Genomic DNA, 20343 nt, shown 5'->3' on the forward strand with positions numbered 1-20343 from the left:
CCCTGGGATCATGACCCGAACTGAAATCAAGAGTTGGACGTTCAACAGACTAAGCCACCCAGGTACACCCAAATTTTATTTTTAAGTAATCTCTGCACCTAGCGTGGGGCTCGAATTCACAACCTTGAGATCAAGAGTTGCATGTTCCACTGACTGAGCCAGCCAGGCACTCTTGTACTCCTAAGCCTATTTAAAAACTCATCTTGGGGCATCTGGGTGACTCAGTCAGTTAAGTGTCTGACCCTTGATTTTGGCTCAGGTCGTGATCTCATGTTTTGTGAGACTGAGCCCCAGGTGGAGCAGCGTGGAGCCTGCTTGGGCTTCTCTCTCTCTGCCTCTCTTTCTCTCTCTCTCTCAAAATAAAGAAACAAACATTAAAACACAAACAAACTCATCTTTCCCTAACACATTAATGATAAGTTCAGGAAGAGTTGCAAGAAGAGAAAAACACATTACATGTGTGAGGCTGTGGTATATCTGTGTTATTGGAAAAGCCCAAGCAAATTACATATTTGTAGGAATTGGCCTCTGGGTGTGGCTTGGTTCTGTTTACGGACTGTGGCCAATTATTATTTTTTTTTTTTTAAGTACACGGCTGTGATTGAGGTATAAAAGATGTTCCTTTAAAAAATCCAAATATCCTGTATATAACAAAGTAATTATATTTTATAAACACATCTAAGCAAATAGACTAACAAATGTTTTTAAATATGGGAAAAATACTGTGCAAATTAAAAACTGAATTAGACGGAGTCTAATATAAAATTTGAGACTTTGACCTCAAGAAAAACACCATTTTTTTCCTTTAAAGGTAGATGTTTATAAGACTCCGTATGAAAACCTCACTCTTCTTAATCTGTTCACAATATAGGCGTGGTTCTCAAGTAGGGTACTGCCACACTCAAAAGAGACAATCTTCAAGACAGTCTGCCTCAGACACTTAGCCCTGAGAGCCACCCATTCAAATTCGTCTCCCAGGGGCGCCTGGGTGGCTCAGTCGGTTGGGCGTCTGACTTCGGCTCAGGTCACCATCTCGCGGTCCGTGAGTTTGAGCCCCGTGTCGGGCTCTGTGCTGACCGCTCAGAGCCTGGAGCCTGTTTCAGATTCTGTGTCTCCCTCTCTCTCTGACCCTCCCCCATTCATGCTCTGTCTCTCTCTGTCTCAAAATAAATAAACATTAAACAAAAAAATTAAAAAAAAAATTCGTCTCCCAGCTCCAACCGGGAATGATTTCAAAGCACCGCAACTCTTCTGGATCTCAGAGCTGCCCACTGTAAAACATTTCTGCATCCTTGAAAGTCAGGGAAACAGTATAATGTCTATGGGTTACCCCTATACCCCTCACAATACTTAAGGGGTCATTCATCAGTGACCGGGGGAGAGCCAGGGAGCTGAGACTCATGTGATGCACAGCTCCCAGCCCTGCCTTTAGCAAAGGTCGTGCCTCGTGTCACCATCAGCCAAAAAGTTACCAGCGTCAGTGTTTATTAAGTAGGATTAGAATAATCACCTCAATATAAATAAAAAGTACAGTCCTTCGTTCAGATGATAATAAAGATACTGGACTTGAAGCTCCATTTCTCAAGTAGAGAAAGTATTATTCAAACAGCCTGTTGACTATGTCAGCATTCCATTAAAATCAGAACAAAATGTTTTAATTCCATTTGCATAATAAAATACAACATTTAGAATAGTTTATGATAAATACGAATTTGACTGTAAAAGCAAAATACTTAAAGCATCCTAATTAATATGGAAACTACTTATTATTCCATGCCAAATTTAAATTAGTCTTTGTCTGCAGCTATTTGACTGATGTAAAATAGAATGTGAAACATTCAAAATTGCTTTTAATAGTTATTAAATATTTCTAAAACATGAAAACATTTAGAAATTTGGCAATTTCTTCCAAACCCCAAACCAGAGGTGTTTCCCATTAAGGTATCTGCCAGTACAAATTTAATGTCATAATCTGCCCGACATTAAATTCTAAAATCAATGTAGGGTACCTGAAATAACAAAAACAGAAAAACTAAAGCATTTGTTTTTTACTCCTTTTAAGAAGTCTTCGTTTTCTCTAAGGGGCGCCTGGGTGGCGCAGTCGGTTAAGCGTCCGACTTCAGCCAGGTCACGATCTCGCGGTCCGTGAGTTCGAGCCCCGCGTCAGGCTCTGGGCTGATGGCTCGGAGCCTGGAGCCTGTTTCCGATTCTGTGTCTCCCTCTCACTCTGCACCTCCCCCGTTCATGCTCTGTCTCTCTCTGTCCCAAAAAAAATTAAACGTTGAAAAAAAATTAAAAAAAAAAAAAAAAAAAGAAGTCTTCGTTTTCTCTGATCATAGACAATTGTAAATCTTTAGAAATTATCATTTAGAATGTGAAAATTCTCCATACTTACGTATATGTGACTTGTCAAGATGTTCAAGATGTGTTTATTATGTGAAACAAGCAAGTTGGAGGACAGTCCATTAGTATAATCCTTGTTTGATGAGTGGAGACTTTTTTAATTGGAGAAATACACACCAAATTCTTCACCAAACTCTTAAAAATAGATTCCTGTGTTTAAGGAATTCAGGAATATGACATGAGGTTCTCAACCATTCCTGGATCACACTTTAAGAGATGAGTTTGGGGGCGCCTGGGTGGCTCAGTCGGTTAAGCGTCTGACTTTGGCTCAGGTCATGATCTCACAGTTCGTGACTTCGAGCCCCGTGTCGGGGTCTGTGCTGAAGCTCGGGGCCTGGAGCCTGCTTCGGATTCTGTGTCTCCCTCTCTCTCTGCCCCTCTCCTACTTGTGCTCTGTCTCTCTCTCTCTCAAAAATAAATAAATATTAAAAGAAAAAAAAAAAGAGGTGAATTTGGAAGGTTTAGTTAAGAGTGGTGACTATCGACGTTTTGAATAAACACACGCATTTGACGTAGACCGTTTGCCTGCTATCCTCGGAGCTGCCCTATGAAAGATCTTAGGTGGTGCAGGGACAAAGGAAGAAATACAGGCTGTAAAGGGACCCTGTCTTCAAACAGAGCAATCCCGTTTTGTTCATTTCAGAGCTTCCTTGAAGAACATTTCTGAAATGAAAAAGGCTTGAAAACTACATCTGAGATAACTGCCCATATCGAGCAGAAGTTCTAGGACAATTTGAGGGTATGCAATAATTTTAAAATCTTAAAATCTTAAACATCACTACCTAATGTTTATTTGATGTTTTCAGTTTTTGAGGAGACTTTGAACAATTATTTTTATTTTAGCCAATTAAAGCTGAGTGGAACAGATGGAAAGTACAATGGGACTTGAAATATTCCTACGTGATAAAGTATCTCAAATAATTTGTAAATAGGTTGTCAATGGAAGTTTATCTGCTCTGTGGACAGTAGAGTTCAGAAAAGTATTTGAAATAGAAGCAATCAGTTTTAGAGTGCTTTATATTATTTCTGTGTGATATGTTATAAAATAATTTTGAAGTAACCTATTTGTTTTGATTATGTGCTCTTTCTAGTTGTTCTACCATGCCTGTTTCTATAGTAAAATGAGAACACACTTTATACTGTGCTTTGTTAAATAATATTTTTGTGATTTTTAGAAACATAAATGTAAAATTTCTTTTATAGATTACGATGCCCCCCGCCCCCCAAAATGCCAGGGACCAGGAAGGAGACTTTAACTGGGTAAAGACTTTACATGGGTAAAGACTGGGTCTAAAAATATACCCAGTTCTATCTCTTCTATTGGATCTTCCTAAAAGCCATGTGTATGTATAATTCTTCCTCTAAAATCCACTTGCTTAATCCTTAAGCAAAAGCTGCCTGTTTCCCTAACCTTCTTGTACGTCAACCACAGCCTACACATACAGTGAAAGAAATTTGGAGCTTCGGAGCTTAAGATGGAAGCAAAGAAAGGATGTCCCTGGCTGAGGGCGAGCTTGTTAAGATCACCCAGATCCGCGCTGGGCCGTGTCAGCCGCAGAGCTTTGGAGGTGGCTCCGGGTACTCTCTTCAGGAGGTTCCTAGGACTCAGGTGACCCCGGGGGCCCCCCTCTAGCTCCAGACCTGGGGACCATTCAATTGTTGTTCCCATCATTTATTTTCTGTGCGATTTTCCCTTGTGGCTCTTTATGTGTGTCTTTATGATAAATCTTGTTATTGCTTAAGGCAACTGAATGGGTCTTTCTTATATAAAGGCTGAACGGAATAATACTCACAGAATTTAGAAAATACAGGAAATATTAAAAAAAACTTCTCTAATTCCACATTCCATCGCTGTTAACTCTGGTTGTTTCCTTTTTTTTTTTTTTTTGAGTGTTTATTTCTTAAAATTGTGATTTTACAACCTTGATTAACGTTTGTATGCCTTTTCAATATTCTGAGCTCTGTGATCTTATTTGTAGTTCACAAAAAAATTAACGCAAAGCTGAATGAAATGAGAATAGTTGGAAGAAACTATGTAGGGAATATGTATTTTTGAAGCCTGGAGTTTAGGGGCACCTGGGAGGCTCAGGCAGTTAGGCATCCGACTTCAGCTCTGGTCACGATCTTGCCGTTTGTGAATTCAAGCCCTGCATCGGGCTGTCTGCTGTCAGGACGGAGCCCGCTTAAGATCCTCTGTCCCCCTTCTCTGCCTCTGCCCCCACTCGCAAAAATAGATAAACATTAAAAAAAAACGCTAAATTTCAGAGGCATTTAGTTTCGTTACCGAAAGAACAGCAAAGAAGCTTCGAAACTGAGAAATATCGTTTACAGTTTTTACAATTTCCTCTGTGCTGCTAATATATTCCGTGTCTTGTAAAAGTTTGAATTAGAAGTTTTGTTAGGGGAGACTCAGTTTCCCATTGCAAGGTGAAGGCCTTTTGTCACCCTGATAAATTCACCTTAGCCTTGTTTAAGCAGAAACTCAATCTTGATTGGAATAGAAGCTGCAGAGTTAACCCAAAAGTTCACTGCGGTGTTAAGTAATGTATAAGGAGAATGAAATCCGCTGGCCGGTGGGCTGGTTCCTTCCATCCAGTCTCTCCATAAACGGGAAGCAAGTTTAGCAGAAGCTTGCTTGTTGAAAGTAGAAGAACAATGGAATAAATGAAGGGATGCGAATGTTGAAAGCCATGGTGCTTTGATGACTAGATGTCTTCATCCTTTTGTATCGTTCGTGCACAGTCAGTGCCACAATTCCTGCAAACCTTCCGTATCAGCGTACCTCTGCTCTCATTCAGGCACGTTCATAGCTACTTCAGCTGTGTCCCTGCTCGCTGTTCCTATTTCTTGGTTAAATGATAACGAAGGACATGTACTGTTGAGTCCGTTCACAGTCTGTCCACCTCCATCGGGACTGTGGAGAATTAAGAGCTCTATCTTGAGAGGTCCTCCTTAAGGTGGGGAAGGAAGGACACTGTGAAAGCTGAAAAGATTTCCTTTTCAAACAGTAAGGAGGGTTTCCCTGAAGCAGCGGTCTGCCTCCTTTCACAACCATTAGCAGCAGAGGTTCCCCGTGACAATTAAAATGACTCTGCTTTTCTTACGTTACCGACCACTGCTTTGTCCTCAGGGACCAGGGAGGCCTGTGGACATTCTGGTCAAAAGGAAGGAGCGCTAAGATGGACTTATCCATATTCGCCATGGGAGTGAGTGGTCACATATACGCCAGATTTTTACCATTCCTGGACTTGATGATTCTTCGAAGTCTTGATTCTTTTATAAATCTGAGATCCGTTTTAAAATGTAACTTCCTTTAACATAACAAGGAAAGACATTGAGTTTTAGATTTTCCATACACACTGCAGCTTGTGCGAGAGAAAATAACTATTGCTATTTTGGAGTTATAGGATGTGCGAACAATCTATCATAATGTTAACCTTAAAAATAAAACTGCCGGTTGTTTTACCAGCAAAAATGAGTTTGAGAATAACAGAGAATTGCAATTCAGCGCAAGCAAACTACTGCAAAACCATAGGCAAGTCCTGAGAACAAAGGAGAGGACTGCTCTTTTATAGAGGAAAGGGGTGGGGGTAGCTGGAAGGGCTGTTAATAAACAAAAAGTCTGGGGCGCCTGGGTGGCTCAGTGGGTTAAGCGGCCGACTTCGGCTCAGGTCATGATCTCACGGGTCCGTGAGTTTGAGCCCCGCGTCGGGCTCTGTGCTGACAGCTCAGAGCCTGGAGCCTGTTTCAGATTCTGTGTCTCCCTCTCTTTCTGACCCTCCCCCATTCATGCTCTGTCTCTCTCTGTCTCAGAAATAAATAAATGTTAAAAAAAAAAATTAAAAAAAAATAAAAAGTCCATCGGAGGTTAAAGTGGAGTTTGAAGTATAGTGGCTTGTCATTGGCTAGGTTGTGACAGTCTCTCATTGGCTGGGCTGTTGCTGGGGCCAGAGGAAAGCCTTTCTTCCTCCTGTTGGGGTAATAAAGCAGTAGCTAATAGTACCAAGTGCACGACGTGTCTTTTCCTGTTGGGTCTGCAACTGAGGACCCCTTGAGCCTGACAGCTCCCCTTCTGGCTGGCTTCCTGACTGCATTTTAGTGAGGTTTCCCTTTACTAATTGTCACTAAATAAATCTATCAAATATTCTATCAAATAGAGATTTTAATCTAAAAGATGTATTGCAAACCTTGCTGCTTTCTTTGGTTGGGCTTTCCAGATCTTATTTTCTGGCTTGGTGTAAATGAATAGAGGAAAAAGCCATTCTGGGCCAAAATTTAGCATATATACTTGGGAATGCTTACCATATAATGAAAGAATTTAATCTATAAAAAGGTCACACTCTCTAAGGCAATTGTAGGGACACCTTGGCTTAAAATAGCTCAGTATACACACTTCCCAAAGAAACCTTTTAGCTGGTTATTATTAGCTTTACTAATTCATTTACCACAGGTTTCCTTCAAAGGTGAAACTCCCTAGTACAGTCAGTTTCAAAAAACTTTTCAGTAGAGTATTTGTTATAAAAGCAAACCAGCCACATTCAAATTTTTAAAAAATTTAAATCAGAAGTGTTAAAGGATTGTTGGGCGCCTGCACAGAGTCAGTTGTGCATCTGATTTCATCTCGGTCACGAACTCATGGTTCGTTAGTTGGAGTCTCACATCCGGTGAGCTCGAGCCCCGTTTTGGGTGAACATGAGCCCTGCTTCGGGTAAAACGTGAGTCCTGCCTTGGGTGAGACCTGCTTCTCTCTCTCTCCCCACCTTTCCCCCCTACTCTCTCTGCCCCACACTCACTTGTGCTTACTCTCTCTCTCTCTAAAGAAAAAAAAGTGTTAAAGGATTGTCATGTAGGTTTCTGTGTTCTTAAAGATTCTTCTCTTTGAAGGGCACAACCTTTTCTGAGTATATGTGTTAAAAACATTTCTATGTATTATTTTCTATCAGACTTTATGAATACCAGCTAGCCTGAGATGCAATACAAAGCCAAATATTTGTAAATGTTACTTGTGTGATCACTTTCTATCTGAAGTGATCAGGTTTAGAATGAATTCTTTAATTTCGATATTTGTTAATTTCAGTTTCTTTAGTCCCTGTGCAGATACTTAATTGCCTCTTCCATGCAGTCAAGCGGCTAGGTTGGTAAGGATGCAGCTTACTCCTTGCTCTTGAGGAACTTGGAGACAGACGAATGGGGGAGACCTTATTACAGCGCTAACACATTTAAATAGAAAGCTACAGCTCTATGTATAAGCTCTGTGAAGGAGAGGTATTCCAGAATATATGACAGGGAAGGCTTGACTTGGCCTGGGAAGTCAGAGGAAGTTTCTCTGAAAAAGCTGAGCTGCTGCGATAAAAAAAACCAGGTTAAGTAGCATAGAGGAAAGGAAGGGTGTTCTCAGGTACCCAGTGAGGGCACTCGGTGCTTCTAAAGAACTTTCCTATGAAAAGAGATTGGAGGGCAGGAGAGAGAATATCCAGCTATAGAGGCCAGTAGGGGCCAGACCACGAAGAATCTTTGAGATCATGTTAAGGATTTTGATCTTGAGGGCAATAGGAAGTTTTTTAAAAAGTGTAAGTATGCTAAGTTTCTATTGTAAAAATAGATCTATTTGAATAACTTAGTAGCTATGCTCTCTAATCACATTTTAGCACCTTGGCGGTAGCAGTAGTTAGTAGTAGCAGTAATAATACTTAACTGCCATTTATTTTGCACTTACTTTGTGTCAGTCCTTTGGAGCATACCCAAGGTATAAATATATTAACTCTCATTCTTATAACTAGTGAGGCGGTTTGATATTTTACAGATTAGCAAACTGACGTGCAGAAGGTGTAAGTAATTTGACCAAGCTCATTAGCAAATGAGTGATTGAGCTGGAAACTCAGCCCAGGGTTTTCTGATGCTAAATCCCTGTGGGATAATAGGACTTCACCCAAAGATTGTCCAGTGTGCACTTTCTGACCAAACTCTACCTTCAGACAGGCTATTAAGGATGTTTTTAATAATGATAAATTAATGCTTTTTTGAGTTTGATTTTTCAAACTTCATTGAATAAAAAAAGAGCTTCTCTTTGTTGCCAGCAGAGGGAGCCAGAAAGATTGATATTGTAATAAGTTTTGGAATTCTCCAAGTTAGGAGTATTCATGAGCAATTCTATTGAACTCATATTAAGAATAATTGTTTAGATTAAATATGTACATCGTGTGGTCTCATTTTGATTTAAAGGTAAATGTGTATCTAGGTATTGAAAAGAAGTCCGGAAAGACATAAAATATAACATTATTGTTACCTCTCAGCAGTGGTTTTGCTAGGTTTTTTTCTTTTCCACCTTTTTTTTGGGAACATATTAGTCTTATAGAAGTTTTCTGCCATGAACATGTATTATGTAGTAAAACGTAACTCTTATTTGTCGTTTATGTGAGCAGCGGAAGGGCTATCAATGGTTTATAAAGTATTTAAAATGCTTTTTGAGACTAAAATGCATCACCCATCATTTTAATGCATTATTAGTTTACTTGGGGTATCTTTTTTATATTGACAAGGTAAATTTAGGCCATCACCTATCTGAGTCTTCAAAATTCTGAATTACTACAGCCTAAATTTAAGAAAGTGTATCAAGTAGAAATAAAAAATGTTTTAGATTCTTGGTTGTCCCATTAATAAGAATATTGTAGAATATAAAAGAAAAAATTCATTATGAATAATATATTTCATAGGATTCAGACTCAGAACTGAGTTCATGGTATTCATGGTATCAGCTTTCTCCTCCATCTATCTTATAGAATTGGTAAATAGTATAAAATCAAGTTATCACTTCAGTGAAATGATTTTTAATAACCTGTACCTTTAACTGAAGTTTAGAATTAGATAGTCTAGGAATTTGACTTTAATTTTTAATATTTTAAAAGGTTTATTTATTGTGTGTGTGTGTGGGGGGTCGTTAGTACATGCATACATGTGAGCAGGGGAGGGTGGGGAGAGAGAGAGAATCCCAAGCAGGCTCTACGCTACCATCACGGAACCCAGTGCGGGGCCTGATCCCGTGAACCATGAGATGATGATCTGAGCCAAAACCAAGAGTCGGACACTTAACCGACTGAGCCACCCAGGGTCCCCTGGAATTTGACTTTTAACTCTGTCACTTAGTAGTTATCACACGTTGGCAAGTTACTGAACCTCTCTAAGTTTCTTTTGCTTTATATGGGGAACGAAGATGGTAATAAGTCTTCTTTGGTCATAGTTGAGGACTATCAGAAGCATTTACAAAGTGTTTATTATTACAGTAAACGTTAATTTATCAGGTTTGCAACCTTAGTTTTGTTTTTGCCACAAGCTCGCTTCCAACAACTGATTTGTCCTTTATAGAATCCATATTTGCCTATACCAATAGCCGCTATAGGCACACAGATCCATCATGAACTACACTTACCTACAATCATAGGCATCTCACACTATATTTAGCTACCAAAATATAGCTATGCATCACACAATTCTTTCCCCTTTAACCCTTTGTTTCGTTCATGTTCTGTATTAAGCAACTTTGCTGCAGAAACAACCCACAAGTCTTGGTGGTTTCTAACAACATTACATTACATGTAGCCTTTGAGCCGCCTGTGGAGAGTGGTTCTGCTCCACATGCTTTCATTCTAAGACCCAGACTGAAGGAGCAGCCTCTCTCTGGGCCTGCCTTTTGCTGCATGGTAGCCAGAACTCAGCGCTGGCTGAAACTTGTGATACCCCTTAAAGCTTCTGCTCAGCTGTGCCGTGTGTCGTGACCGCCACAGCGTGCCGCGTGGCTGCGCTCCGAGTAGTGAGGCGCAGGGACAGATACTCTTCACGCTGTAGGTATAGGCGAGTTATAAACCGGGCAGGGATGTATAAGCCTCTTCCAAGGATGGGGATGATAAATGGTGAACAGTGATGTAATCTACCACAATTTGTCCTCTTCATCACAAATGCCAACTGTGTTCCCTTCTGCTTACAAAATACATTTATCCCTTCATCAAGGAAAATACCTCAAGAATTTCTTTCAGTTGCATTAGGTTTATAGTCTAGAACCTCTTAGAATTTGTACGTCTTTTATGTGTGTAGATTTTCTTGATCCGGAGACCAGTTCTCTTCAACCCTCCACCCCCTCCCCACCCCCCACCCCCCACCATACAGTGATGGAACAGGGATAGGATATCCACAGTGAAGATTCCTGTGAAGATGTAGGAATAATGGAGGCACCCAGCAGTCTCTGGTCCCTGGCAGTTAATTGTATTGCATTGTATCAATTGGATTTTTGGGTGAATGTAACGAGGGCTCCTTTTCTTGGCACTGGAGGATGTTCCTTGATTTGGCCCTGGTTATGTTCCTGTGGGTAGCTCCCTAGTCCATTGTTTTCCATGGCTCTGGGTTGTGCCCTTTGTGAGGTGTTTCTTTTAATATATCATCTGTGTCCATATTTGAACAGAGTATTGGAGGGGATGCCCTTGTTGGCGAGGGAATGAGGTCAGGGTTAAACAGCTTTACTGGTCTGCTTCTTGCCTGTAGAAACCTGGGGCCCATTAAATATGATCTAGGAGTCACAGACCCTAAACTCAGGCTGGGGGCTGTTTTGGAAGTTGTTTTTTGTCTTTTTATCTATTTGAGTCAGATCCAGGTGCCGACAATCATATCCTCGATCCTTTGGCAAACGCATTTTTCTCTAAACTTCAGTTCAGTTACCTTGAGCTTATTGGGCTTCAATGGGACCACATCCTTAGGCTCTTCCTGTGGGGAGTCCCCCTCCGAGCCATTTTGTTTCATTGAAAGGATTTGCTGGGTGAAAGGAAAACACTTGTTTCCTTTACTCACTGTCCGCTGAATGCTTCTTTTGTACTCCCAAGTGCGTGCCTGTGTGTGTGTTTGTGTGTGTGTGTGTGTGTGTGTGTTTCCATACCAGGCTGTTCCCTGATTCTCTGTGAGAACCAACTGGGTGTCCTACGGTTTAACTTAATCCTGACACTGACTACCTAGACTTAGCTCAGACCCCACAGGTTAAGGGCTCAGTCCCACTAGACTGTCCCCCTCTCACTTTGGACATCGGTAGCAAGTCCAGTCCTTTGAACCAAGTTATCTCATTTTTCACATGTCAACAATTTTATTTACTGCTACATTATGTGGTTGGCTGTCTTTCCAACCTCCAGTAACCATTTCCTGGCTCTCCATCACCCAGCTTTAAAGCCTACATCACATACTTTTATTATTGTTTGTGACAGTGGTTGTTAAGGTGTAGCACCTGCCTCTGGTACCAGTTTCTGCAGTGTTCAGCTTTATGGTAGTAATTACCTTCAAATTGCAGTGGCTTCTCAAAATAACAAACTTATATTTCCTACCGTATGTTATAGACTATGGGTCAGCTCTGTCGAAACAGCCTGTGGCTCCCCTCCAGACCCAAGGCTAAAGGAAAAGCCCTTATATGAGATGTGATAGTCTCTTGACTGAAGCCAAGACTGGCGCAAACTTGGACGGCTGCTTCAAGGTTTTGCTTAGATGCCATGTATATCCCGTCTGTTCGCGTTCTGTTGGCCAAATCATATCTCATGGGTGATCCCCAAATCAGTGACCTAGGTAGGGATGGCCATTCTTTCCCTATGAGATGATACACAGGTCACACGTCTACATACAGAGAGATACCTAAACATATCTGTGTGTGTATAATAATCTTGCAAGGAAGCAGGGGAATGGATAGTCTCAAATAATACAGTCTACCATAACTTTCTCATGTAGTTTTGGATGATGCATGAAAAATCAGAATTGTGTGTGTGTGTGTGTGTGTGTGTGTATTTTAAACTTAATGGCATATTACCTTACTATGGAAGGTAATATGAGTCCTTACTGTATGGACTCTCCAGAGAACTAGAGCTAATAGGAAATATATAGATATCTATAACTATGAGAGAGATAAATTAATTTACTTTAAGGAATTGGCTTATATAACTGTGGGGGCCAGAGAATCTGAAATGTATAAGGCAGGCTCACAGGCCAGGAGCTCAGGCAGGATTTCTGTGTTATAGTCACGAGACAGAATTGCTTCTTGTCAGGGAATCTTCAGTTTTTGCTGTTAGGGTCTTAAAGTGATTAGATGAGGCCTATCCACAATATTAAGGGTAATCTCTTTACCTCAAGTCAACATATTTTAAGTGTCAGTCACATCTACAGAGTCCTTCCTGGTAACATCTGGATTCATGTTTGTCAAAACAACTGGGCACCATAGCTGAGCCAAGGTGATAAAGAATTGCCCTTCATATACACATAGTGCTATTTTGCAGATAGGAGAATATGAACACAGAGAGTATTCTCTCATAGGTCTCATGGTAGAGCACCAACAAATTAGCTTGATCATAGCTAATAAACGCCGTATATTTTGGCCGAAGATAACCGAGCACCTACAACGGGGTTTGGCAAACTGTGGCCTACTGCCTGTTTTTATAAATAAAGTTTTATTGGAACACGGCCAGGGTTATTCTTTATATATTGTCTATGGCTGTTTTCATTCCATAAGGGCAAAGTTGAATAGTTACAACAGAGAATGCATGGCCTGCAGATCCTAAAGTGTTTACCATCTGGTTTACACAGAAAATGTTTGCCAACCAACCCTTAAAGAATACATGGAAAAGAAGCTTGTGATGTTTGCTTTGTCATGGTTTACTCCTACTGCAGCGTCTTCATCTGAGGATGAATGTATGCTCATTAAACACTACAGTAGCAATATTATTAAAGTATTATTTAAATTTTATTAGATTTATAAAAATTAACGGCTTATTAATTTTTATTGCACAGCCATTCAGATTTTCTTTTAGCTCGCTTAATAGAGTTCAGGTTTTGCTGATAAAATGCATATGACTGCTGGTTGTTTAAAATGAATAGTTGTGCATCTTTGGGAATAGAAAGTACTTCTTCCACAAAATTTTATCATTTTCATACTATTACAATTACAGATTTCAATGTACCTATTTTCTTTTAAGATGGTAAAAAGGTAATATTAGTGTGCCTAATTCATCCCCTTTTTTATTTTCAACTAATCATAAAGCTATTGGCACTCTTTACCTTCTATTCGGTGCCTGAGCCGGTATGGTAGGGACTGCCCTCTGTCTCCTGATCCGAGCCGAGCTTGGCCAACCTGGTACATTATTAGGAGATGACCAGATTTATAATGTGGTTGTCACTGCCCATGCCTTTGTAAATAATTTTCTTTATGGTGATACCCATTATGATTGGAGGATTCGGAAACTGATTGGTACCATTAATAATTGGGGCACCCGACATGGCATTCCCTCGGATAAATAATATAAATTTCTGACTTTTGCCTCCATCCTTCCTACTTTTACTCACTTCCTCTATGGTAGAAGCTGGGGCGGGGACTGGATGGACCGTATACCCCCCTCTAGCTGGTAATTTAGCCCACGCGGGAGCATCCGTAGATCTATCTTTTCCCTGCATCTTGTAGGTGTCTCTTCAATCTTGGGCGCCGTTAATTTCATCACCAGTATTATTAATATAAAACCTCCTGCCCTATCTCAGTATCAAACACCCCTATTTGTCTGATCAGTTCTAATTACTGCTGTCCTACTGCTCCTATCACTACCAGTTCTAGCAGCAGGGATTACTATGCTACTGACAGATCAAAATCTAAATACTACATTTTTCGATCCTGCCGGAGGAGGAGATCCTCTTTTATATCAACACTTATTCTGATTCTTTGGCCACCCAGAAGTTTATATTCTAATTTTACCGGGATTCGGAATAATCTCACATATCGTCACTTACTATTCGGGTAAAAAGGAGCCCTTTGGCTATGTGGGAATAGTCTGGGCAATAATATCCATTGGCTTTCTGGGCTTTATTGTATGAGCCCACCATATGTTTACTGTGGGAAGGGACGTCGACACACGAGCATATTTTACATCAGCCACTATAATTCTCGCCATTCCTACTGGGGTAAAAGTATTTAGTTGACTTGCTACCCTTCATGGAGGAAATATTCAGTGATCCCCTGCCATACCGTGAGCCTTGGGCTTTATTTTCTTATTTACCGTAGGGGGGTCTAACGGGCATTGTACTAGCAAACTCTTCATTAGACATTGTCCTTCACGATACGTACTACGTGGTAGCCCACTTCCACTATGTCTTGTCAATAGGGGCAGTATTCGCTATTATAGGAGGCTTCGTCCATTGATTCCCCCTATTCTCAGGGCATACTCTCGATAATACTTGGGCAAAAATTCACTTCACAATTATGTTCGTGGGCGTCAACATAACATTTGTCCCTCAGCACTTCCTAGGTTTATCTGGAATGAATGCCTCGACGTTAGTCTGATTACCCAGATGCACATACAACTTGAAACACAATTTCCTCAATAGGCTGTTTCATCTCATTAACAGCAGTTATGTTAATGGGCTTCACAGTCTGAGAAGCCTTTGCATCCAAACGAGAAGTAGCTATAGTAGAGTGAAGTACAACTAATCTCGAGTGACTACATGAATGCCCTCCTCCATACCATACATTTGAGGAGCCAACTTACGTATCCCTAAAATAAGAAAGGAAGGAATCGAACCCTCTTAAAAACTCGTTTCAAGCCAATACCATAACCACTATGTCTTTCTCGATAAAGAAGTATTAGTAAAAAATTACATAACTTTGTCAAAGTTAAATTATAGGTTTAAACGCTTTATACTTGTATGGCATATCCTTTCCAGCTAGGTTTTCAAGATGCTACGTCTCCTATTATAGAGGAGCTCCTACACTTCCGTGACCACACACTAATAATTGTATTTCTGATCAGTTCCCTAGTTCTTTACATTATTTCACTAATATTAACAACTAAACTTACACATACAAGCACAATAGATGCCCAAGAGGTAGAGGCCATTTGAACCATTCTGCCAGCTATTATTTTAATTCTCACTTGATTGCTCTTGTAGAATATCCATAAAATTGAATTCGACTATAAGATGTATTTTTTTTACAAACCAAAGAGTAGATGGCAGCTTTAGTTAGTGAAGAGAGTCTAGGCCCTGGGTCCAGACAGTCCTGGGTTTAAATTTAGTGGCTTAAAACAACGGCTATTTTATTTGCTGCTGACTTCATGGGTCAACAGTTTGAGCTGGGCTCTGTTGCATGGTTGTTCCTCTGGTCTTAGTCATGTGGCTGCTGTCATCTAGAAGCTCCTCTAGGGGTGGTTGGTTGGAGATGGCCACACTGATAATGTCTGGCATATTATGCTAGCCAGCACGGCTACCTGGCATGATTGGGCAATCGGGATCTTTCTGTCCCGAGATCTCTGGGGCGCCAGGAGGCCAGCTTGTTCATTCTGCCCGCAGTATGGCAGGACCAGATCTCTTGAGACCTAGATTCAGAAGTCTCACAAGCCACATTCTGTTTGTCAAAATAAGTTACAAGTCCAGCTCAGATTCAAGGGATGAAGAAATAAATGCCATCTCTTGATGGGAAGCGTGGCAAAGTCACATGGCAAACGGATGGGCTTATAGGAATGAAAGAAATTAATAGTGACTGCACAATCCACCACGACTATAAATTGCTTAGTTTCTGTATGCCCCATTTGGAAAGTAGAAATAACAATATTGACCTGAAGAGTTCCTTAAAGGTTAACAATTACCTATATAGAGAGCACTTGGAAGATTTTCTGAAACAGTTTTGAAATTGAATCTTTAGGGGCGCCTGGGTGGCTCAGTCGGTTAAGCGGCCGACTTCGGCTCAGGTCATGATCTCGCGGTCTGTGAGTTCGAGCCCTGCGTCGGGCTCTGGGCTGACGGCTCAGAGCCTGGAGCCTGTTTCCGATTCTGTGTCTCCCTCTCTCTCTGCCCCTCCCCCGTTCATGCTCTGTCTCTCTCTGTCTTAAAAATAAACAAACGTTAAAAAAATTTTTTAAAATTAAAAAAAATAAAAAAAAAGAAATTGAATCTTTATGTTAAATATTGTGCTTTTTATTATAGACCTAAATATCATGAGAGTATTTATTCTTTCTTATTATTACTTTGGCTATTTTTTTTTTTTAATATGGGAGACATATATTAAGACTCGAAGGATAGCCTATGTAAAATACCAGCATAGGAAGAGTTATACTTTTGTGTAGAACTATGGGATTCATTCAATAAATAAAAAGAAAAGCAATTACCTTCTAATGTGTTTACAAAAACATACGTATTCCTGTAACCCTCTGTGTGTTTATATTTCCCATTTACAATTTAAACAATACTGGCCAGTAGTATAAGGTTTGTATCAGTTTAATTCTAGAAAAGTCTTTTGCAAACATATTTTTGTTTGGCTAATGTTTCCTTGCAAAGCCAAGAAAAAATAGAAAACCAAAGGAACAAAAATATCTTATTTTTCATTGTGGTCAAACCCCATCAGAGGCTTTTCTGTAAGTATATCTGTTTTGCTCTTTACTTTGTTAGGAATAAACATAGAATGCTTCCTAAATCTGTCCCATTTTGAGATATAAATATATACCAGACTGGCAAAAATGTTTGTTAAAACTTATCAGAAGTACTTCTGTGGTCATTGGTGTGTGTAGGGTGGGGTAGGAGGCATATAGACCTTCCTCAGTTTTTAACCTTCATATTTAAACAATTTCACTCGTGGCTTGTAGGCATTCAAAGAACTCATTTGAATACATTTTTCTATAAAATTTTCTAGGGACAAAGTTTATTCTTCCCGAATAACCAGTTGCTTACTATCTTAAATCTTCCTTCGATAGCCTGGGAGCTCTATTCTTGTATGATAAACATTGTAATATCATAATGTAATGTTTATAGTTACATTTAACTATAAATGTGTTAAAGATCCATTTATATAGTTACTTTGGAATTTAAAGCTTCTTCTAGTGAGGAAAGGTGAAATAAGTGATACTACAAAACAAATAACGCCTATTAAAATTGGAGAGGTGATTTCCTATCTGCATTTTTCATAAACTCTTTTGGGTGCCTAGCCAGTTTTAATAAAGGAACATTTGTTACAGGAACTAGTTACAGGAATTTGTTAAGGAACACCTGTGATAGGGAGGGGTATTTATACAACTGACTACAATAGACTCAAAGCAGGTAGTTAGGAAATCTTATCTGCAAAGCAGTGCTTTCGGAGTCTTTCTGTCTCCACTTCTTTCATTCTTTTTCTTTTTCTTTTTCTTTTTTTTCAGATTTCGTAGCCACTGGCAGTCCTGAAGATGCTAGATTTATTATTGAAATAGTAATAATAATAATTATTCTTGTTATCTTTTTTGTCCATGTTATTTTTATGGAGTGAAATTCCATTAAAGAAGGATTTAGCTTGTTATTGTCTTGGTCAGGAAAATAATCGATGGCATATAACTTTCCCTTTCCTCTATTTGTTTCATTGAGCCATAACTACATACTTTCAGATCGTACAGTGGAAGGGTCGAGAGGTAAAGGGAAGTGGACGGGGCATAATTAGATAAGGGTAAGGCAAAATGAAAAAGGGAAGAGTCGGGGGTCAGGGAGAAAGAAACAGGATGTACAGCTCTTGTTTTTCTGGTTTATTTTAGCATTCTTCTTTGCCTTTTCGATTATGTAAGCTCTAATTTGCTGTTATGTAAGAGGGGGGAATAAATAACCTTTTGACTACATGGAACGGGGGAAATATTTCTAATTATCATCAATCCAATGAACTGTAGAACAGTTCTTAATTGTGCAGCCTAATCTGCAAGGAATGTTTATGCTCCATGAGCCTTGCTTTCTGCCACTCGCTCAGTTTTCAGTTGTGTCGGAGCTTGTCTTGGATTTAGTTATTGGGGAATGTGGGCAACTGTAGAGTCTTATCAGTACCTGTGCTTCGTTTCAGTCAGACATTCAGGGCGTTTTGCCCAAATGTACATGTTGTTTAGTTTTTATTTAGGATTTTCACCCCCTTGGAGAAGGCTTTATTTAGTTGCCTCTGTGTTCTTTTTATTTAAAGGGTCTTATCTTATGAATATGATTATGAAATCCTATTTTGGGGGGTGCTGTCTTTCTTCTTTGGTGGATTTTTTTTTAGTGTAGTTCATTGTAAACGTTCAGGTTTCTAGGTCTGATGTGGGTGAGGTAGATTATAATATCTATTATATTAATATAATTGGCGAATCTTACATTTCAAGGCAAGTTGAGATTCAGCTGGTTATTTTAAAGATAAATTCTTGAAGTGAAAAAAATAGTACGTTAGGATGATTTATTTAATTTATGTTTTTAGACTTGATCCTAAGGTGGCCAAAAGAACCCTATGAAAAAGAGTTGCTGTAGTCTTTGAAGAAATCACTTTCGAAAGACGTCTATGACACAGCTGGGGAATCCCACGTTTGACAACTGGTGGTACCTGCCTTCCCCTGTACTCTCATCTCATTCCGTGATCCTTCTTACTCATCGTATGTCAACTATACTTCTTTCAAACATGCTAAGCTCCTTTCAGTAGTTGCCCCCTCCATCTGAAACAGAAATTCTCACAGGCTGGCTGTTCCTTTTCATCCGGATCCCATCATCAGTATCACCTTCCCAGAACTTTGAGGTTACCCAGTCTGTCTCCTTGAATCTATCCCCAGCATTCCGTCAACATCTCCTTTCCCATTCTTACCTGACACTTTCTTGTTTTCCTTCATTGTTTATCTTATCCCATTAGAACATTAAATTCCGTTAGAAGCACTCTGATAGTTTATGGCCTTGATGGTGGTGATGGTTTAATGGGTGTATACTTTCCTCAAACTCATTGAGTTCATGCATTAAATATATACAGCTTTTTATATGTCAGTCATACTTCAATAAAGTGGTTTTTTTTTTTAAAAGAGAGACTTCAAGTAGTTTATTCACTGCTGTGTCCCCGGTGCCATGCATGACCTGTGGTTGGTGCTTTGTAAAAGCTAGGTATCCAAATGTGGAAGCTTTCATCCTTTTTTACTATAAAGGATATCTAAGCTTATATTTAAATTTTAAAAGCACACTTACATATTTTTACATCAAAGATTTATTTTCAGATGATTAGAGAAATGGAAATAGCTTAATTAGTGGAAAGCTCCGGACAAGAAGTCATAATAATAGGATTCTCTGATCATTCTGCAACTAATTATAGTGGACAAAATTCCGTAATCTCCTAGTGACTCAATATCTGCATATATGACATGAGAAACAGTGTTAATGTTTCATGTGATGAAGCTGAGTAGGTTGTAGGGGTAACACCATTCAGGGATTTGTCGATTCCATTAAGGAATTTTGTCTTTACCCTACGAGAATAGAAAGGTACCGAAGGGTTTTAAGTGGGCGGGACAGGGTATACGGAAGGGAGCGATAGTGGTGGTGGTATGACGAGGTTTACATTTTGGGAAAACCACTCCGGCTACAGTGTGGAGAACACAGGGAAGGGTTGGAATGAATATGGCCGGACTGTTCGTTGCTCAATGCGGTCATCCTGGTGAGGGATGCTGCTAACTTAAAGTAGGGTAACGTTGATGGGCACGGAGATGAGCAGTGGGATTTGAGCAATAATGGGGGGGAGAGAAATCCACCAGGACTTGGTGATGGAGGACCAAAGAGAGGAAGGTGTCAAGACTGATTTCTAGGTTTCTCTTTTGTACAGCTAGATAGATCAGCTAGACACATCATTTGCTGTGTACGTATAACTTGGAATGGGGTCAGGTTTCAGGAGGAAGAACATGTTTTTAGTTTGGGACATGGAGGTGCTTTTAAGAAACTGAAGAAGAGCTGTGAAGAAGATATTTAAATACGTGGGCCCGGAGCTTAGAGAAACTTGGGTCACAGGTGTGTATGTAAGTCATGGTGGATGGATTCCAATTGACAATCATGACTATGAAGTACCATACTTTGTAAACTATGAGGCTCCAAGTTGTGTTGGTATTTTCCTAATTTGTGGTGCTGTTTTGTTTAATTTTTATTTTTTTTAATAAACATGTTTTATTA

At 39.8% G+C, this 20343-nt stretch overlaps 1 protein-coding gene and 1 pseudogene across 1 annotated transcript in view; both read left to right on the forward strand.

Annotated features, from left to right (window-relative positions):
• Nucleotides 1-20343, forward strand: part of UACA (uveal autoantigen with coiled-coil domains and ankyrin repeats) — a 95619-nt gene that overhangs the window by 20354 nt on the left and 54922 nt on the right. The window lies entirely within an intron of this gene.
• On the forward strand, nucleotides 6141-16216 carry LOC123385867 (annotated as a pseudogene).

The sequence above is a fragment of the Felis catus genome, chromosome B3 (genome assembly GCF_018350175.1).
Source record: "Felis catus isolate Fca126 chromosome B3, F.catus_Fca126_mat1.0, whole genome shotgun sequence".
In the NCBI taxonomy this organism is placed as follows: Eukaryota; Metazoa; Chordata; class Mammalia; order Carnivora; family Felidae; genus Felis; species Felis catus.